Source organism: Chinchilla lanigera, unplaced genomic scaffold (assembly GCF_000276665.1).
Source record: "Chinchilla lanigera isolate Chin_1 unplaced genomic scaffold, ChiLan1.0 scaffold00004, whole genome shotgun sequence".
Lineage (NCBI taxonomy): Eukaryota > Metazoa > Chordata > Mammalia > Rodentia > Chinchillidae > Chinchilla > Chinchilla lanigera.
In genome coordinates, this window is record NW_004955405.1 from 1,203,143 (window position 1) to 1,221,050 (window position 17,908).

Sequence of the window (17,908 nt, forward strand, 5' to 3'; positions counted from 1 at the left end):
TAGCTGGAATTATAGGTGTGTGTTACTTTGCCTGGCAGGAATTCCTCTTTTAAGGTTTGTATCTGAGTAACTTAAGCCCATTGAAGGATAATTTTTCTCCCTTTCCAATGACTTAAACTGATTTGGAACCTTAATTACATCTGGAAAAACACTTTTACCTTTTCATAGTCCCATCATAGCATTTAAAAATTCAACCTGGACCAAGGAAAATGTCAGAGGTTCAAAGATCTTCTCTGGTGTCAACTTGCAGAGAATATCATAATGTAATCATCATATCTAAACTTTTTTGTGTCTAAATTGAGACACAACAAACGTGAAGTATTTGCAAATTATAACCATATAACGACATATCATAGAATCATTAAATCAGAGCCTTAGAGGATGAAAATACACTATTCCTATTCCCTTCATTACCCTTCATCTACAAACATGATTTGTTCACAGTAAGAAAATGCCCAAATATTTTTTTCAGAAATACAAGCATTCAACATCAAACAGAAATATTTGCAAATGCTAGAAACTACAGATTAGCTGAGTTGTGTTTACTTTGTTGTAGGGACTCAAACAAAATCACGTCAGCTAAAATTTTTTCCTCACATCACAATCTGTTTTTATAGATCTGAGGAAGAATATTATGAATGTAGTATATTTTGGGTCATTGACACTCATCTATTTTTCCACAGATACTATTTGAATGAACATTTTGATCTGTGGAAATGCCAGGTTAGCTCTTTTTTTATTTGATTTTTTTTTTAAGAGTTCTCATATTTTGTAGAATACATTTCCTGGAAATACTTTTCAACCATTCTTGAGGTGGGTAGCTTGATTTTCTATGGAATGAGGGAGATGATTTACAGTAGTTTTCACACTGTCTCTTTAAATTTTTATATTCTCAACCTGCAAAGAATGAACATTCAGCAAATAAAAGTATGTCAGTGGGAAAGTGCACGGTGATTGTTCCTTGCTGGGAGGATTAAATAAATGTGAAGTTCCAAGCAGTCTTAAGCGGTGAACTGTAAAAGACTAAGAGAATGTGAAGGTTAAAAAAAAATCTATCTTCTGTCACCCACGGATGGTGTTGCCGGCGCCATATGCCAGAGGCAGCAGTGAGGTTACATCTCCTTTTCTCTGCCTTCCCAGGCCAACAGTGGGAGCCTTCTCTACCAGCTCCTGCTGACAGGTTGGGAGCTGATAAGGCTGTAACCTGAGAGCCTGGCCCCTGCTTGCTGGGGCTGCCACTGGGAGTCTTCTTACACCCTGCTATACCTGCCTGGCAGGTTTTTTATTGAGGATCTAAAGACAGAATATTTATAGAAGTGTTTGAAAGCAATATAAATCTAAATTATGTCTATCATTCTCAGGAAGTGCCTACATATATATAAATCGATGACATGAATCTGTGATTTAGATTCTGACTATATACACAGATACCGTCAGAATCTAAATTTCTTTTGTTCATAGAAAGTCAGTTTTTATAACTGTTGCCTGATAATAATTCTATGAGGATGTACATACAATAGCTTGACACTCTTGTAATAAAGTAAAATAAAAAAGTAAAATTTTAATTCTTTAACATCCCCCAACCGAAGTAAGTCCTTTAATAGATGTTTAGCAACAACATCTCATTCATTTTTGAAATTCTCATGTGACATAGGTGTCACTATTTCAATTAACAAATGAGAAAACAAAATGCCAGAGGCTTTCACTGAATTTTTAAAAATATTTTTCTTGACTTAAACATGAGCAGAGAAATACCAAAATAAGGATGTACACCTTTGGATTTATGACAGTTAAAACTATAAACTGATAAGGTTGAGATATGTATGTGAATTTAATTGACTTGTAGGTGTTACTATTTCATTAGCAGGTGAGAAAATTGAATACTAGAAGTTTAAAAATTGATCAAGTAGAGAATTAAGATTTGAATCCAGATAGACTTGAAGTAAAACTTGGGATATTTATTTCCATTTACTTACTTATTAAAAAATACTTGCAGAGGATCGACCAAGATACAGAATTTCTGAGAAAATGGTCCTAGGCACTGCCATCAGTTGAGGGGAAAGCAAGTTAGTCTAGCAATCAAAGAGGTAACTGTAACTGACTTATCACTCACGTTTCAGCAAATCATCTCCCTAGTGAAGCCTGTGCTGTCTCCATTCACACTGTGGTCTCCTTTGCTCAGCTGCCTCTCAGGTTACTCCAGTTCCTCGATAGCACGTACTTGTTTGTTAGCTTGCTTTTCCTTTATTTATTTATTATATGTATCACCTCAAAATAGAAGGTCCCTAGAAAAGAATTTGTCCCCAGTCTCTGTGATATGTACATGTATTCCATAATTAAATTACTCATTAAATATTCTTTGAAAGAAGGCAAGGCAGCAGCTTTCAATGGAAGTACAAGCAGAAAGATGTGACGATATATTTCACGTGAGAGGAGAAATCAGCTATTCCAGGAAGATTTGCATCTTAAGAATGAATGAGGTTCGAAAACAGTAGGAGTCTGGTGTACGTAGTTATGGAGAGAGGGGTAGCAAGGAGGTTTAAGTAGAGGAAGAAGTGTGTGCAGAGACCTGTGGGAGGATCAAGCAGGCCAGCACACCACCACAGATTTTTGTGGGCAGTTCAGCGCAGCAGGTGTCAGGAGGGGAAGTCTAGGCCGGAGCCTGGCAGAGGTTTTGATTTTATCAGAGAAGCAATAAGGAACCACTGCAGAATTTTAACCCAGAAGGAAATATAATCTTTGCATTTTCAGTAAGGTCCCTTTTTGATTTGAGGCTAGGTGACAGAGAGATGCAGAGAGAGGTCCCAATTTGGAGTCTGCAGTCATCCAGAACTGAGCCCAGAGGAGCTTCAATGACCCTTGATAACAGTCGTATGAAGAAGAGTGTTGAAGTCATGCGCTCTTTGGGAGCTAAAACTGCTCCAAGTCTCACAGAGGGGGCCCAAAGGCACAGGGAGTGAGGATGGACGCTGCCTACGAGGTTTTCTCCTGTGTGATCTGGGGAGTTTTGGCGCCACCTCTGGCAGGGACGGATGGAGCAGGAGCTGGACTTTCCCTTAACCTGAGGCATCACACTGGTCTTGAAAGGATTTGCAGAGCACAGATATTTGTGTGTGCAAAAGCCTGAGGAGTTTCAGTGAGGATTAAGATAAAGACTAACAACAAAATCCAAAACCAAGGTACCCTCATTTCAGTCCTCTTTGCCTGTGAGCTGGTGATGGTTTTTAAAATTTAACTGCATTTCAAGCTTAAAAAGGTTATACCTATGGGAATACAAATCTTGTGCTAATTTCTGAAAATTTTTACATTACTAAATTCCTATGTAGATCTAAAGTTCTACATTGGAGTTTCAGCTACACTAACCCTAAAGGTGAACAGATAAATACTCTCACCATTTCCTTTTCATTTTAGAATGAAGAATAATATTTCCCCAAAATACAATAAACTGTTTTCATTTTAATATACGTATCCAAACATTTCCAGAAGATGTAATGAAAGAAAACTAAACATGGATAAATATTGGGATAAGAACATTCAGTACCTAAAATGTGAAAGTAGAATTGGATCTCATTATACAATATAAAAATGATCACAAAACCCACAGCACAAAGGAGGTCTGTTTCTCTGCTTTTGATGTGTGTGTGTGGTGAAACTGCAATTAGTGGTCATAGGAGTTGCATGTTTAGCTCAACGGGGCTTGATGCAAGATTGCAGCAGGGTAAAAAGCTGTACAAGCAAAATCCTGTTTTCATTACCAATATATAATTTTATTGTTTCCTTTAGATGGTGTAATTTTTTCGTTATCAGAATTTATCCAAGTCATTACATCACAAATGCAATTAGAAATGCATTATAAATTCACCCAAGCTGATAAAAAACCAAATGTCACAGATTGATTGAAAGTGAATGAGGGGGTTAGAAAGGAAATGATGGTCAAATTCTTCAAGGAGTAACACTGTTATGTTTTCAAAGAGGACATGCTCACACTTAGAGACGAATGTTCTGTTCTGATCTCAAAGCATCTTTAAACAAAACTAGGTTCTGGATCTAACATGCTAGTTTTTCTTTGGCAATAGGCAATCATTTAAGCTCTATAGTATGACATTCATTTTCTATCATAATTTCTGTAGTACTTTCCTAGAAGTAGTCTGTGTTTAACACTCTCAGATTTGGTTAGTTCAGTGTAGAACTTGCATATATGTTAAAAATTTATCCCATACATTGAAAGATACATATACTATTCAGCTGGTATCCATATCATATGTATAATAGATGTATAAATCTATTATACCAAGAATCTATTCATGTGAATATAATATGTAATATACAAATAATGCCCATTAGTTACAAGTAAATCTGCTAAGAATAACATAGTATTCATGGTACATATCTTCATTTAAGACCATTTGACCATTTGACCCTTTAAGTTAGATTTCCTGGACTGATTCAACCAGTTTCTGTTTTGTTCCACATCTTAATGTTTTTTTTTTTCTGTTAGAGAATAAAAGTAATGAATTTATTGCATCTTCTGCAAGAGTTTTGTGCTCACTATATAATATACAATGAAATAGGCCTTCACTAACTTGAACGTTGCCTGTCCTTTTTCCACCTCTAATATTTTAAGAAATTACTTGCACAAATATATCAAATGATGATACAGAAGTACTCACCCTACAATTTAAATTTATAGGGGAAGTGTAATCTATTTATTTTATCTACAACCAACGTGACTTTTTGGTGATAGATTTCATCCAATTTAAACATAGTTTAAGCAAAAATATAGTAGCCTTTTAATGTAAAATATAATGTCTTTCAATAAAAACTTCCAGGCATTCAGACCCAATTTACATCTTCTCTTCTCCAACACAACACAAGAAAAGACCAGCCATCATTTCAGGGAAATACTCTGGTCTGTCCTGCTCACTCAATGGCTGTCCCCTGTTGGGCTCCTTAGCCTGTGACCATGACCAAAATCTCCCACCCTCATCTCATTCTTCATTCTCAGGATGGCCATCAGTCTATCAAAGTAATCTTACAAGGTAGTTACCATTTGTTTTGCTGAACATGTGATAATACTGAATCTTGAAACTATTAAGCCCTCTGCCTTCAATTACCCAATTTTTAAGTTGCAAAACTAGCTTGAAGCTGAATCTACAATTTATTAAAATTCCCTGAGATTTTCTGTAGCCACAGCCCTAATATCTGCTCATGATTAAAATCAATTGCACTGAAGAATTGGCCAGCAAGCTAGCACCGGCTTATGTTGACTTAAAGACCTATGGTCAGGCATTGCCAGGACCCAGAACACAAGCCAGATGTTGCTTTTCAAAGGTGGGGCATTCACCTCTGAAGATGATTCCAGAATTCTCAGGATGAGGCAGTGCCACTTATTCTAGTGAGCTTTTTATAAACACTATGTATCATCTTTTCTCATTTAAGATATTATAAGGACTTCTGGGTCATATGACCCCAAAAGCAAAGTCCTTAACCTCCATTCTAGATCTGCTGCAGAATTCTTGTCCTGCTCTGTGCTGCAGTCCCAGGTGGAAGCTTGCTGTGTGCAGCAGGTAGGGATGAGAGGCAGAGTCATTTCCCAGATGTGACATACGCTGGCTCCAGAGCCTAGGGTGGCTTGCCATGTGTTGTGCTTCTGTCTTTGTAGTTTGAGATGGGAGGTGCAGTAATTTCTCTTTTCTTTGAAAGGACTGGCCCAGCATTTCTCAGACCACAGGACCTTCCAAAATGTTAAGGCAGGCCTTGACAGTTTTGCTGCGTTTATCTCTTACACTTTGGAGCGTGTATGTCTCACTTCTGTGGTTCTGTTAGCATGATGTCTATAGTCCAGAGGCCCAGCAGGAGGTACAGCTAATACAGTTCCTTTGACAGAAGGAGAAAGTGTTAATATAACCCTTGGCAAAACTGAAAATGTATAATGTGGTCACTTCCAATGAATGGTAATGTTTCTGCTCCTTTTCTCTAATAAGAGAAAAAGCATACATTTCTAGACCACGGCCCTCATAACACATACCTGAGTACATTATCTGTCCTAGCAAAGGCAGCAAATCCAGCACAAAAATGGCAATGGGTTGCAATGAGTTGCTGTAGCTGATTGTTACCCAGGAACCTCCAGGCTTTGTAGGGGCCAGAATTGTGATATCCATAGAGACCGGTTGGAGACCACTAGCCCTGCCTCCACGATGGACACTAATTTCTGCCATCCTTTAATTGATCCAATATTGTTTTTGATTTACAGTCTTTTCTATGAAAGCAGTTTCAGAGGTTTCATTTCACTTTACACACTGAGACAAGACTCAGACAATGGAAATAATGCATAAGCCGTGATTACCAAGTAGTCCAATTCAAGTACACATGTGGACAGTAGGGGCCTCAGCACTGGGGTTCATGAACTGAGTGGATTGTTGTAAGGCATACTTAGCTCAAGACTATTTACCACTGGATGCTTTCTTTTCCCCAATAAATACTTACTCTAGGAAGGAAATTGGCATACAGGAAGTTTAGTAGGGTATGCTGTACATCATAGCTATGGAGGGGCAGATGCCAAAACAAGAACAGTGGGAGAGTGGGCAGCATCACACTTTCAACAAAGACCTGAGCTAACATGACACGGAGCAGAAAGGCTGTTCCATCAACTTATGTCACATCAGGGCGAGGAGGGCAGCCTGCACAGTACCCTCCAACTGCTCATTGGATGGAGCTTCTCCAAAGCAAGGAGATTTGATCTTGGGCAGGCAGCTCTCCAGGTGAAGACAATTTTAAGACAGAATTGAAAATGGAGAGTTATTATCCTGCAATATTCCCAGCTACTGTGGGTGATTGTCAGTTCTGAAGATGGACCACAACACCCCTAAATCTGCTACTATGCAGCTATGGTGAAAAGTTGGTGCTCGAAATACACCAGGCACTCAACATCACTAGCGGAGAATAAATGTAAGGCTATCATCAAAATATTGACCCCAAACAATTTGCTACTCTTAGACTTTTACTTTCCAATAATATTTTTTTAACTTTTAAAAATTGTGGCAAAATATACATGAAAGTGACCCTTGTAGCCATTTTTTGAGTACAGTTCAGCGGCCTGAAGCGCACTCACAGTGCTGTGTGACCACTACCGTATCTGTCTTCAGAACTCCCCATCCTCCTATGCAGAACACTCACAGCCATTGATAGCACTCCATTTTCCAATTTCTGGGCCTCTGGTGATCGTGCTATTTTCTGTCTCAGAATTTGCCTATTCTAGGCATCTCCGTGTAGAGTCACACAGTGCTGGAGTCTTTTGTGTCTGGCTCATTTGACACAATGTTTTCAAAGTTTATCCATGCCATGGGATTGTCAGGATTTCATTCCTTTGTAAAGCTGAGTAATATCCTATTATATGTACATTCTTCTCTTTTATAAAGCACATTCATTTCTTGATGGATGTTTGTGTTGCTTTCACCTTTTGTTTATTGTGAATAATAATGCTATGAACAACAGTGTAAAATATGAGTCAGCATTTTCAATTCTTTTAGTCATATAATGAAAAGTAGAATTGCTGAAATAGCATTTTAAATATAGCAATATATCACATTTAATCGAAATATCCACTATTGACAACATATTTATATTCATTTGATAAATTTTGATTTTATTTATTGGATATATGATACTCTGCAAAGCACTTTACATTCATGATGCCTTAAATAATTACCAGTGTTGTGTTGGCTGAGCGGTTATTGTGCAAGGTGAAACAATATAATACAGGATACATATTTTACAAGATTATTTATAATAGTCACCCAAAGAATGATATACAAGAGAATGCAGGAAATCTGTCCTGTCAACATAGACCAAGAATCCAGCTTAGGGCCTGGATCCCACAATAATGTCCAATATGAGTCCAATTTAAGACCTAGAGCTCATAGCAATGCTTCCCATGAATCCAACTGGAAGCCCAGAGCCCATAACAGTATCTCATGTAGGTCTGTTTCACGGATCTGCACTGGGAAGGCCCAAAGGTCAGTGGTGGAATCTAGAAAGTCTGTGCCAGCAGGATAAAGGATCTGTGTTTGAAGGTTGAGGGATCTGCACTGGATCCAGGAAGTGATGCTCAGAAGAACCAGAGCTCCCCTGAAAGGTACCACAGCCATTCTTAGCAACAGTGAGGTCCTGAACTCCTCCGATGATCAAGATGGCCAAGTTCCCATCAAGAAAGCCAATGCAGCAAGCTTTTCAGGAGACCGGCAATGCACCATCTTCCCCTCCAGAGCCAGGAAGCGGTGCTCAAAGTGAGGACCAGAGCTCCCCCAAAGTGAATTGAAGTCATTCTTCGTGCCAATGAAGTCCCGAGCTCTTTGGAGGATGAAAACAGCCAAGTTCATCAGGAAAGCCAGCATGATGAGCTCCTCCAAAACAACCAATAACTCCTATAACTTCTACCAGATCCCAACAGCTTCTCTCAGCTCCCAACAATCTTTCTCTGCTCCCAACAGTCTCCATCTCCTTCTCCAGTTCTGCTTCTTATGCTGCTGGCAACAGTCCTCAGGTGGGCCTCCCATACCCAGCACCATGCTTACTCAGTTCAGCTGGGGGTTATAAGTTGACCACCAGTTATCAATTCACTACAAGTATGTACAAGTTAAATGGTAGTGACTGATATTTACTGTTATTAGCCCATTGAATCCTTATGGTAACCCTTGAAAAAGGCTATAAATTTTTATACTACTGGTATGGTTTGTGTCTGTGTGTTCCCCCAAAGCCTCATGTGGTCATGGGGCAGGCTTTTAGAGTTTGATTGATTATGGATGTGAGAGCTACACCTGCCCTGGAGTGGATAGTTTGCATATGTAAGGGAGAGGAAGAGGCTGCTTGCCGCCATTCTTCCCTTGTGTGCTTGTTGCTTTTGCTGTGTTCTGCCACCATGAGCTGTAGCCCTCTGCCATGTGCCACTCTGCCTTGTAACCTGCCAAGTATGGACTAAAACCTCCACAAACTGTAAGTGAAATAAACCTTTCCTTCCTTAATTTTGGGTGTCAGGTATTTTGTCCCAGCAACGAGAGAAAAGTAACCAAGACAACTACATTTATTAAATGGAAAATCTGGAGCTTACACAGGGTAATAACTTTCCTAAGGTTATATAGATTAACAGTAGAAAGCCCAGCTTAGCAGCTCAAACTTCTTTTCAAAGACCATGCTTTGAATTACTACTTTTTTGTATACTTGGAGAACAATTAGATCTTCAGCCATACATTTAGGAACCTCATACTTACCTTTAAAAATCTACCTATTTTGAAGTGTAGAATTCTCTAAAGAGAATTTAGTGGTATTTTAAAATTTTTGAAGTTTTTGCTTGTTTTTGTTATAGCGTATTCATATATCTAATAAAAATATCAGTCCAGTAAATTACTTTAGTATAAGCAGTTGGACAGTGATAGTAGTACATTTTTTCTATTTGTCCTATATTTATAAAAAATTTATGAATTATTTAGTACTGGCTTAACATTTGCATGGTTTTTCATTTTATATATGTGGAAGTAGAAGTCAGTTAGTTTTCCACCCCAGATTCTTTTACTCAATGCACATACAATTTTAGGATTTTTAGATGATTTCCCAAAAGTAATACTTTATTCTCTAGGAAATTAAAATGTTTTAATTATAAAATCACAAGTGGATGACAAAGTGTGTAGAAATTATTTGCCAACTACTTGAAACCTGGTGTCTCTGACTGTTCAGAAACTACACAGATGGGTGTGGTGGCGCACGCCTGTAATCCCAGCACTCGGGAAGCTGAGGCAAGAGGATCATTGTGAGTTCGAGGCCAGCCTGGGCTACAAAGAAACCACACAGGTGGATCATGGTGGACAGTGGAAGGGATTGTGCATGAAGCCTACACTGCTCTAGCTGCTCCCTGTTGTACCTGTTTCCAAGGAAAGCCTGACGCTGATTAGATATTGAGTCGGGCTCAAGCTGGCAGCACACCCAGTGATTGGCTCTCAGTGGTAGATCCTTTCACTGGGTGCAATATTTTGATCTGCTCCCCAGACAGCTGACTGATTTCATTGACTTTGGTACCTTGAAGGCCAATTATTCAGCCAGTCAAATCGTTTGGATGATGAGTTCATGAGAAATAGTCTGAGCAGATACTTGCGAACCTGCACTGAACCCAGTTTATCCATGCGACGTGGGAAAACGTGACTGTTGCCTTGACAGCTGGTGCAGTGTTGGGTACACACCAAGTCTGGCTGCAGAATGCCATACTGTCCTTGCATGGAACAGGCCTTGAGAGGGGTTCCCTGCAGGTCAGGGTTGAGGCATATGCCGAGGTGGTGTAGGGAAACCTTGTACTGTTGCTGCCTGTGATGTATCTATCCTGATCGCCTGGAAAGATGACTGGAGTACCTGAAGGTTTGGGCCAAGAAGGAATGGTCACCACCTGTGGGGGAACTCCAAGTGACCAGGAAGATCTGTCTGACACATGCAGGGATAGCCCACTCTGTTGAGTTGGGGAGCGAGGCCCCCGCACCTGGACCTGAGTCCTTGGACTGTCATATTTCCTTGATCTTGCAGCTGACTGGCAGGACCACCGGGCTCAGAGTGATGGAAGTTTCTACTGGCAGCTGTGCTACTAGTCACTGACCATCTGAGGTCCTCCACCAGTTTATCACTGACCATAGCAAAGTCTTAGAAGATGGCAATAGTGGGTCCAGCCACAGCGATAATTCTTTCAGGACAATTCCAGGCGGAGAGTTGATAGCACACAGCTCCCCTCCCGGACCTTCTTCACTTACTCTGTTTTCTTTCTGGTGCTCCTGCTGGCCTCCTTTCCATGAGTAGGAAGCTGGATGGCAAGAGTGACTCAGTCACACCAGGGTCCCCCTCGAGCGTTGTGGGGAGCTGGTTTTGGAGCTGTCAGGTCTTTGGTCACAGGTGGGGGTTGAAGCCAAAAACTTGCGGTGCGATGACTGAGGGAAAAGGGGCAGTCCGTGAGGAGAGGGCAGGAGGCTGGTGTCAGCATAGGGCCCAGGACAGGTGGCGGGCTCGCTTGCGCGGATAGGGGAAGAGCAGAGCAAGAGGGAGGGGGATGGGCCGGCGCAGGAGGCGGCCTCTTTCGGGTCTGGGCCTCAGAAATTCTTTTTTTTTTTTTTTTTTTAGAACAAATAGAAAGGTATTTGAAAATGCTTTTCTTCTTTTTCATAAGCACAACGCATGTTTTCCACGTAGTCTTCTTCACAATCAACACATTGGATTTTCTTTAAAATCAAAATAAATAGCACAATAATTTAATGGTTTTTTAACACAATTATTTCAAACACACTGCTCTATAGTCATGCTAGGATAAAAATGTATCGTCTCACATCTCTAATACAACAAATAGTTTTGGGGGGTTATTGTTGTGGAGAGAGCCAGAAGATAAAACACAGGTACATGGCACACAGAAAAAATCAGTTTAAGAAGACCATGTTTTTAAAAGGTCTCTATACTACATCAGCTAAAAATACATTGATAAATGTACAAAATATTCAAATGATAGTTATGCTTATAGTTTATTGGTTTTAAAATTTTTCTAGGATATGGCACAGATACCTATCTGAAGAAATCAAGTTAAATCAAAGGGAAAAAATTCTAGGTCGAATTCCTCTTCTATTGTATTGAATTTGGGTGTAATCTTTGGTCAAATTACCATTTCTGGGAGTTTATTCCTTAATGAAACACTCTTGTAACATTATTTTTACTTTTATAAAGCGATTATATTTCTAGCAGACTGGTTTGCCTGTATGCAAGTTAGAGTAAAAGTAGTTAAGATAGAGTTGACACTTTTAAAGAACTTATTAGAGTCTTCAAATTGTAGGTGATGAATATCATACCTTAGTGGTGTTGAGTATGTACAATCCAGACTGAAACATTTAGCTTCTAATCACAGCTTCACATGAAATTGACGAGTGAAGAGGTGGATTTTCATGTCAATACTGGTCACTTCAGGCTAAAGATTTAGAACATAATTTTCTAAAAAAAGTTATTTCAGACTTATCTTTGTAGATGTTTGGTCAAAAGTTAAGGGAATGCCATACTATTATCTCATTGTGGAAAATATCAGTCTATGGATCACCTGAAGTAGTGTTGTAGTAACTGATTAATGTATCTACTCAAAAGTTTTGAAATCCTGATTTAGAAATGTTGTATGTTTTGCTTACCCTCTGTGGAGTCTCATTTGACAGTCAAAAATAAAACATAAAGTTTTCACACTTCATATTGGTACATATATATATATATATTTTTTTCCTGAATCTATTTTCATCTGAACGAAGCTTAATTTGAAGAGAATTAAGCCCCTGACAAGATTCTTTCAGTAGATGATGTTTCTAAATTAACTCATTTGAGTTATTTTTACATGCCAAGTATATAAAATAAATGAATAATCTGGTGCTGAAAATTTTGTTACAGGTTACATAATTTAGGATAAAATGTATAGTAATTCAGAAAACTGGAATTTTTGTATGAGGGTGATGGTTTAAGGAGTTTGTTACATTATATAAATTCAAGTGTATGCTTTTTATACCTGTAGTAATAAATTTAAACTAGTAATATTTTATGAAATTAAATAAATGATTTAGTGTTGTATATTTATTTTAAAAATAAACTTAGCTTATACATTTACCACACTAGTATATCCAAGAAGAGGTTTTATAAGAAAGAATTATATGAGATACTATAATTATTACATATAACTATTGGATGAAGGAAAAATTAAGTCGTAAAGTTTTTCAGGAAATGTGTGTATTATAACTTACTACAAAAAAGAAAAGGTTTACAAATATGCTTTCCATGTAAAAAAGTCCAAAAGCCTCATTTCAATTTAAAAAGGAACATATTCTCGTATCAAATATGATGAACATCTAGGCTCTGATATTTTGGGGGAGGTATTTGTAATCTGCTGATTGAAAGTATGTTACATGACAATACATAATGGCACATACCTGCATTCTGGAAAGCAGAGGCAAGAGTATCACAAATCTGAGTCCAGACTGATCATTTATTCACTTAGATTCTGTCTCAAAAAACAAAATTAAAAAGACTAGGAATATAGCTTCATGTGGAAGCCCTGGTTTTGATGCCCTGTACCCGCTCCAAAAATAAAAGGTACATCACTTTCTTTTACCCTGTACTGCCTAAACACTAAGCTTGGTGACTAAGGTGACCTGCACTTCTCATTACTATTAGAATAAATAAAGACCACCTGACATTACTTTGAAAATCCATACAATGTCTCTGCCAGGGATAGAGTCCTTCACGTGCCTGCATTTTCTTGTAGTTAAATGACGGGATGAAAATCAGAATTATTTTATTGAGTATTATATGTCTTTTAGATAGTGACAGGTTTTAATCACTGTAGTTTAGTGAGTTAAAGAATCTCTTAAACAACACTCACACAACTTCCACTCCATTCTTAATGACCTGAATTAGTCAAGATGGTTTTGGGGATGTTTGTAGGGTTATAGTAAATAAGAATCTGCATGAAATCTGAACAAATTGATAAAAAAGAAGAAGGCAAATGAAGAACTATGCCTCAGCTTTGTTATTATATTTATTACTTTAAAATAAATTGGAGAGTGTACTTTGCATGAAATATGAGCTCCTAAGGAAAGTCCAAATTTAAATAGATCTCAGGGTCATGTTCTGGACAAGAATTACGGCCCAGGAACACTAAAGAGGAACTGTGCTTTCTGCAGGCCGCAGGTTCCCAGAGGAAAGAGGATGAGCTGATTTAAGCCATACAGGCTTAACTCATTTTTCTCAGATTAACTAAGCAAATGCATCATACCCTTCCCCTTGGGCAGAATGAATGCAGGTGCTTCCACATAGAGAAAAGTCTGAGAAATAGGGATAAAGTGTTCTGCCCTAACAATGTTATTTGAATCATATTCAGAGACAGAACTATGATGTTATTGAATAAATATTTTTTTTTGTTGTGGTACAGGGAATTGAACCAAGGGCCTTTATACTGAGCTGCATCCTAGCCCCATCCCCTCTTTTTGAAACAAATTGAGACAGGATCTCACTGGGTCACTGAGTTGCCCAAGTTGGGATTGGACTAGAGGTCATCTAGCCTCAGCCAGGAGGACAGTCTGGAGATTATCAGTGTGCACCATTATACGCAGCTATACATTATAACCTTGAGACTAGAGGCATAAAGTGAGAGGCTGGCTCTACCATTCAGCCAATGTTTTACACTCAAGATGTCAAAACTGCAAGCTGCATTTTCTCATTTATAATGATTCGTGATGATGATAATAGTAATAGTACCTAATTTTGAGGATTATTCTGAGGTTAAATAATGTGAAAATGCGTGAAACTGGAAATATTAAATATTATTATTATTAAATATTATTATTAAATATTATTATTATTAAATATTATTATTAAATAGTATCAGTCAACCAAGAGCTACTTAAGGTTGTGTTAAGCAGTGCGGATTTAAAGATGAATAAAACATAGTCTCTGACATTGAGTCTTACGTAAGAAAAAAATATAAACAGATCAAATCAGGGAAAGGGCAGTAAAGAGAAGTTACCTAAATGCTATGGCTGCAGTGAAGTCTCATTCATTAAAATCTGAAGGGACTTCTTTAACTACTGACCATCACAGATCACATGGATCCATGGAGCGAACAGCTGATAAGTTTTATGTTCACAACTCTTTATACTCACTTTCCTCCTCTCACCCATTTATATGAACATAAATTCAATGGAACCAAACCCTGGGCTCTCTTGGCCATGTCACAAGGCTGGATATTGTGAAAAGCTTACCAGTAGTCATGGAGTCACCCAGTGTATAGAACAGAAGGGAAGTCAGAGCGATGACACCATTCTTCGCACAGCAGGAAATGTGAGAATGCAAAAGCCAGAACCTGGGCAGTAAACCAGGTCAAAATCTAATGTGAACTATATATCAAAATGCCATGTGGAAACTGTAGACTTTGTCAGAAGGGAGTTCATTCCTTGAATTGAGATGATCCAGTCTACCTCACCTCCTAAAGGATCTATCAAAGACAGGCAGCTGAAAGTACTGTTCAGCCTATTTTTCTCAAAAATCTTCCATTACAAAAATGGTATTAAAGTATGAATGACACAAAACATTATCACTTAATGTTTTTGCATCAGTCTAAATAGAAAGACTTTTGCATCAGTCTAAATAGAAGCGTAATGAGAGTGAAATGATGTATCAGCTAGCTTTCCTTCACTGACAAAACACCTGAGAAAATCAACTTATAAGAATTAGAGGTTTCTTTTGACTCACATTTTCCAAGGTCTCAGAGAGAATTTCTCAGGCCACTGAAACTGTGTACCATGGCAGGAGTGTGTGGCTGCCCACATCATGGGGGCTGTAAGCAGAGGGTGAGGAGAGGGAGTCGCTCCCTCGAGTCGTTACTTCGAGGGATGCCCTAGGACCTCACTGCCTCCCCATAGGCTTTACCTTTTAGAGGTTCCACAGACTACCAATAGAGCCTAGACAGGGGACCAGGCTTTTGGAAGCACATCTCAGGCATGAACGACTGTGAATGGTATGAGCTTCAATTTGTGTTTCCCTGATAACTAATGTCGACAAGTATTTTTCATATGCTTATTGGCTATTTATTTCCTTTCTTTGGAAAAATATCTATTCAAGTTTTGCCTGTATATGAATATTTTAAATTATATTTTATTGATTTATAGGGGCTCTTTATATAGTCTGGATAATATTCCTCTATCAGATATATTATTTACAAATATTTTCTTCCATTCTGTAGGTTGGTTTTATTCTCAATGGTTTCTGTGATACACAAATGTTTTCAGTTTGATGGAGTCAAATTAATATTTTGTTGACTGTGCTGTTGGTATCATGTCCAAGAAATTATTACCATTTCTTAAACAATAACCTTTCTTAAAACAAGAATACATTCAATAAATATTGAAATACTGTCCAGTTAGATTTTGCAACATTATTTATGCTTATTTTCATTTTTGTAAGTAAAACAAAAGAAAATGCAATGGTGAAAATTTACCAAGACTCACCTAAATATATTTTTCTTATGTCATACACAGTTGTTACAAAAAATAGTTCCTAATATTATCATTATACTATTGCAAATGAAAAGAAAGTCTATGTTTTCCCTTTGCAAACTTGAAATATATTTTTTCATGACATTCCTGAAATTTTGTAATGTCTTGTTTGTTTGTAGCAACACATAAAAATGATTTTACTACTGATGAGAAAATTGGAAAATATCTTTCTTCGCAGATCTAACAAATATTTAGATTGGAAAGTTGGTTTCTTTATATTGCTATTCATCTGTATTTGCATGAAGAAAAAGAGCACTATTTGCAGGCAAAAAGTATCAGAAATGATTTATAAATATAATAGAGTATCAGGAAATGGGCACCACTCTCTAGTAACTCTTATGAACAATAAGAATGAATCTCTAAAGGAACTAGGCTACAAAATAATCATTTCACAGAAGCAAAATATTGACATGAAACTAGTGTACATTGTTTTTAAATGAATCATAGAGACAAAACATGGAGATTATACAATAGCTTTTCTGCAAACAATATAGTCAAACCAAACTTGTCTTCCAAGGGTATTAAAATCTACTCTCTGCTATAAAGTACTCTAAATTCGTGAAGCAAGAACCTGGAAGAAGCTAGACTTGCCGTCATAAGCAGAATGCTGATTTCATCCATCAGTTATAGATGAGTGACCTCTGGATTTACAGATCCAATCTCACCTGCTCAGATAGCCATCTGGGTAGTGGTGCACTGTCCTCATTTGGCAGAACTTGTACTAAGAGGGTTCTAACAAAAAAACAAAATCCACTCCAACGGGAGACATGGGGAAAGAATATAGATTCCTGTGTTCATACCAGAAAACTAGAGCACAAGACAAAGATTAATGTTTCAAAATAAAAGAAAGTTTCTGTGGTTATTATTCATCATTATAATAAAGGCAACTATCAGTTGATGGCAGGCAATGATGTTGTAGTGAGATTCAGGTGGCAGCAGAAGCAGGTGCATTGTTTATATACAAGATAAGAAAGAAACACTGAATGTTTAAACTTTTCAAAAAAATTACAGTATAAGATAATGGTGAGTCTTTATCCACATTATTCACCAGAGCTGGTACTGTACAATTTCTGGCTCTTTCCCAAAGTCAAATGATCATGAAAGGGCAATGTTTTGAATCAATTTAGGATGTAGACAGCCAGGACAGCACTACTAAAGACACTCATGAGAGAGGACTTCCAGAACTGCTTCAGAAACTACCAATAATGATGAGATAAATGTGTTCAAAGGGAGGGGGATTCATCAAAACATGTCTTCCACTGTAATAAACTTTTCAACATTCACACATTCATTGCTTTTTTTTATCATACCTGGTGTGCGCATTTTAAAAACATCAAGTTCAATTTAACTACTATGTTAGTTTTCTATCACTGTGACAAAATACCTAAGAAAGACAAATTAAAGGGCAAAGATTTAGTTTAACTCATATTTTCAGGGGTTTATGTCCATGGTCAGCTGGCTCTATTATTTTTGGACCTGTGATGAGGCTGTTGATCATGGTGAAAGGGCTTGGCAGAGTAAAGCTGCTCACCACATGGCAGCTGCAGAGAGAGGGAGGGGTGGAGGGAGAGAGGCAGGAAGGAAGAAGAGAGTGCACCAAGGGTCAAGGACAAAATATACCCTTCAAAGACCCACTGCAAGTGATGCACTTCCTCCAACTAGGTCTCATCTGCTAGATTTTTCACCACCTGTACAAAGCATCAGTAGCTGTGGTTTAAGCTCCCAAAAGCAGAGATTTGGGAGAGGGTCATTAACCACCAAACCATGAGAAGTACCTAGTGTAATAACACAGAACAAAAGATTTTATGTTATTC

At 38.0% G+C, this 17,908-nt stretch overlaps 1 pseudogene; it reads right to left on the reverse strand.

Annotated features, from left to right (window-relative positions):
• Positions 1-9,893: 9,893 nt before the first annotated feature.
• LOC102013471 lies at positions 9,894-16,800 on the reverse strand (annotated as a pseudogene).
• Between the last annotated feature and the right edge of the window lie 1,108 nt (positions 16,801-17,908).